Raw genomic sequence first — 4,853 nt, 5'->3', positions numbered from 1 at the left:
GTTTCTGCCTTCTCTGTCTATGATGGAAAAAAGCATTGAGCTATTGTAGGCACTGGCAGATGGGGGTAGGGACAGGCAAATTAATTCTGCATAGGGCATTTAGCACTCTTTTAATTTTGCAGACTTGTTTTTTTGACTTAACAACATTCCCACTTAGCAACATAAAAACATATTTGCATTTAATAAAGGGGAAACCAGATGAGAAAGTAAAGCAGATCTTGCTCTGACCTTAATAGATTGTGAAAAAGAAAAGGAAAAAAATTATTTCAGTGCTTCTTGTAACTAGAGGCCAAAGCCTCTGGCTGTTGTTACAAGAACCCTGTTACCACTACTCATAATAGGAGATCGGAGAGAGGATGTAACTGGAAAGAACAGTTTGTGGAAAAATGACCATCCCTCTGTTAGACTCAATCACATTCAGGGACAGAATGGTTGGTGTCACAATTCTACAGCTGAACGGCAAGAAATGACTTGTTGTTGGATCACTGTGGGTACATCAACAGCAAAACAAAAAAAAAGTGGCTAAATAGCGTAAAATATACTGTGAAAACAGGAAGGAAGAACATGTAGGTGGGACCATATGGCACAAGTGTCTTTAGTAACTATAGAACACTCTTCTTTGGAGAATGAAGAAATAAGAGCTTGATATAGAAATGTTTTCCCATGCAAAGTACTTGCTTATTATAGAACATGGAGGGAATCAAACTTGAGGCTCCTGCTAGGATCTGTATCTTTGATGGGTGTTTTTGAGCCGCATGGATTGAGGAACACTAGCAGAGATGGAAAATTGATGATAAGCACCAGACTTATGTATGTGCCTGACTAGAACAAATGCAAAGGGCATTCATCCTGTGTGGCTAAGGTTAGGAATAAAACCTGCTTTTTGTCCTCATTGTTTTCCCTAAACATAGCATCACTTTTTGGAGAAGAAATTGTATAAAAATACATTTATTTTCTTCCTTCTTTTTCAGGAAGATAGAAAATCCATGCCATTTTATTTGTGGAGAATTCCTGAAACATTCAGTCACAACAGAGAGGATGGAAGAAAACCTAGGATGGTATGGTTGGGTGAGGCAACACAGATGGTCCTTTTAAAGAGGTATGAACCATGTGAAACCCTGTGAAGATACAGTGTGAGGTTTGCTGGAATATCTGGGTTGCAAAGCCTGGGATATAGCCCTAAGAAAACATAAAGGAGGAATTGTTTTCTGCTGTTTTGAGTGGTTTCAGCATTTAGGGCCTGAATTAGGGTATTAGTTAAAGAGGAGCAAATTGAATTCCTGTATGACTGAAAGTAAGTGCATGGGAACCTCACCTTGGGCAAAAGAGAGGGCTTTGGATTCATGAAGGACACATGGGAAGGAGGAGGGGGAGAGAAGATAACAGTTTGACAAAGCAAGGACCTGGATAGTGCAAAAGGAAAAAGGGAATTATAAAAAATATGATAACATAGTTATTCTCATTTGATTTTGAACTTCCATTTCCTAGAAGGGACAGAGAAACTGATTTACAAGTAATTACCTCAATAGTGGGTAACAGGGACACCGGCCTCAGGCTTGAAATGCATTAAGGGATTGAACAGCTTTAACTGAGAATGCCAGCTTTGGTATAAGTATCATGTGGGCCAGAACACAGACTGAAGTAACGGAATACAAAAAACTGCAAAAATCTAGGCTTCAGTTATGGAAAAGGAAGCTAATTACACTTAATAATGCTGGTATTGGAAGAGAGGACTACAAAAGGAGAAGGGAAAGTCACCAGTCCAGGGAGAGGCTATTCCAATGACATGTTGAGAGCATCATCCTGCTTAAGTGATTCAGTCATTTGACTCAGGAAAGGGAAATTATGCAGATGTATTATCTCCAGACACATCTTCTCCTAGTTCTTTCCTCAAGGATGTCTGGATAATGGTATCTTGTGGTTAGCTGGACAACCTGTGCTGTGTTGTCTGGATACAACCCCAGCTCTCAGTCTCTGATGGTAATCTTCCCAGTTAAAACAATGGTATTTTACATGTATCAGTGATGCAGACCCAGCAAATATATCAAACTGTAACTGGGTGTTGTTTTTGTTTTGTTTTGTTTTGTTTTGTTTTGTTTTGTGTGCGTGTGTTTGTGTGTGTATTAATCACCAGCCAGTGATTTTATTTTAAATGAGCATGAGAAAGCAAGGGGCCATGACAGCAGGAGCACATTGTAGGAGTACTGGCACAAATACGTTTGAGCTGTACCAGACATTCATGTTCTTTGTAATCCCAGCTATTCCTGCACCAGCAAAGAGAGGATATCTAAAGGTAACCCCTGCACTTACTTAGCAAGACTTTCAGCTGACTCGTTTTTATGGAACTGCTGCCTTCAGCAAGACCAGAAAACTCGAGAAAAGCAAACATTTCTTATCTTCTAGTATTTCTTAGATCTGAATCTCTCCTACTTTTCCCTAAATTACTGTTTTCTTCTCGAGAGATCAAGACCCACAGTAGGATTTTCCATCCCTCTGCCTGGCCACAAGGACTGCTCACTGAGCTTGGAAAGAAAGATAGAGGTGATTGGAACAAACTAAGCCTGTCTGCTTTCTTGATGCTGTTGGCTCAAGGGAAGCCATTTCTCTGAACAATTATAGTATTTGTATTGCTAAGCAAGTTCAAAAAGGGAAGAATTCCCTGACTGACTGCAAAAAAAAAAAAAAAAAAAAAAAAAAAAAGGATATCCAGCTCCCTACAAATATTTTTTTTCATTCTAATGGTAGAAACAGTGCTGGTTTCAAAAGATGGGAGCAATTTGTCCTCAGAGTACCATGATGAGGCTGTGGAGATATCCTTGTCCTCAGAGTGCCAAGGGAAATGCTGCACTCAGAACAGCCTCTGAATATGTAAATACAATACAGTCCAGGAGACGGGATGCTTGAGTGAGCACCTCATGGCACAGCACCATTAAAGACTGTGTAAAGTCTAAGGAGATTTTTTTGCCAGGGACATAGTTTTCATTTTCCAATGAAGGCCAAGGGAGTTGTTCACTCATCCCCTCTGTTAAATCAAATGGCTCCTAAGCAGAGCAGCTCCATGGGCAGAAAAGCAGACACAAGTCTAAAGACAGCTTTAGGCCAGCCTGGGAGTCAGGGGCTGTTTACAATCAGGGCTGATTTTGGGTCCCTGCCTGCAAAGTGCAGCTCTGTGAACCACTGCAAGCAGGAGAAAGCAGAAGCGTGTAGGTTTGTACCAGAGAAGAATGAAACTTCTTAATTTCAAAACCTGGTTGCCAAAGAACAAAAAGCATTTACTTCAGGCGTTCAGAAAGGAGAGTTTCTTCCTAGTAAACATTTTGGCCAGTGCTTGTTCCTTGCTTAATGAAGTCACTGTAAGAGAGTAGAATTAATTGTCATAGTAGTCTTTCGAAATTACATATTTTCTTGCTCTGAGATTCTTAACATCTATTGAGATTGTCAGAGACTTAGAACATCACTAAATACAGCTGAAATTTTCAGTGTGGTGGAAACTGGAAATGCCTAATGATTTGAAAAAGTTAATTTCCGAATTTTTTAAAAATTTCTTCTTTTAGTTAATGTAATGTTGTTTTAACTTTTGCTCTACTTTTTCACAGTATTATACAATGTGTAATTAATGACAGCATGCAACTACTTCTCTAAAGTACTCTTATTTGAATTACCTTTAAAAATGACAGAGGCAAGAGAAGTGTCATTTAGCAAGTTTGAATTTTTATCTTCTTTTTTATTTCAAAGTGTCTCCTGCTTTAATTTTGACACTGGCATAAATGCCAGAACATTGCATAAAAAAAAGAATTAAAACAAATATTAAGTCCCTTCAAAACTGAATAAAGAAGTTCTGGAAGCTCTGAAAATACTATTTTAATTTTAAAAGTGATGAACTGGTAACTTATATCAGATTTTATGAAAATCTAGGGTTTTACAACTAAGTTTAGATTTTTATGAAAATTATACCTTCAGATAGTACAAAAAGCAAGACTGAGAATAAATTCACACTGATCTATTATAGACTACTCTTCTGCAGAGTAGTTTTCATGCAAGTTTTATGAAAACATATAGACTTTTGATCTAGAGCTCTTCCTTCAGAGACATAATCATAGTTCCCACTAAACCTAAGAGACTTATGCATGTCATTGCATGCATAAATCTGGAAAAAAGAACTGAGCCTAAATTTTGAATGAAACAAAATGATTAGATGGCTAGGTAAATTATGGTGATGGAGGATATGACTAGGCAGGGATGACTAAATTAATTCAATTGCTTTGTTTTTGCCATAGGCAAACAGATACCACAGGTTAACTCTGAAACTTGCTACAATGCTAGTTTTGATGTGTTTAAATTCTTTTTAGCTGTGTCTACTGAGAGGAAAACTGTTTTGAGAGAAAATATGCATTTATATAATTTTTATGAGAATAAATATTGAATTGATTCCAGATTTTGATGTAGCAGACAATGAACCCATGTAAAACACATCAGTATTTAGACAAAATAATATTCTAGAAAAATTTTTCATTTCTTAATCTGGAAGGCAGCAGCTGGCTGTGCAGGAAAGCTAGCAGAAGCTGGACTTTCACATGTGTCACCCTAGTGAACAGGAAGAGTCCTCTTACAGGCTAAATGAGCCTTCCACAAGTGGTCATCGAATGGTGGGCATGATGTGGGAGAGGCAATCTCCTGCTCCTTTCAGACATGGCCTCCTGGCTTTAGTGAATGCCACAAAAAGATACAGAGAGGAGAGAGGAGAGTACTAAGGTCCAGGCACTACCTGGGACTCCCACTTTCACCCCTATGCAAAATCAGCTTTACGACTCCAGGGCTTGTGACTCCATGGGAAACGCACTGCAGCTCTGGCA

This window comes from Anomalospiza imberbis, chromosome 2 (genome assembly GCF_031753505.1).
Source record: "Anomalospiza imberbis isolate Cuckoo-Finch-1a 21T00152 chromosome 2, ASM3175350v1, whole genome shotgun sequence".
Classification (NCBI taxonomy): Eukaryota; Metazoa; Chordata; class Aves; order Passeriformes; family Viduidae; genus Anomalospiza; species Anomalospiza imberbis.
Note: the sequence above shows the minus strand (reverse complement) of the source record.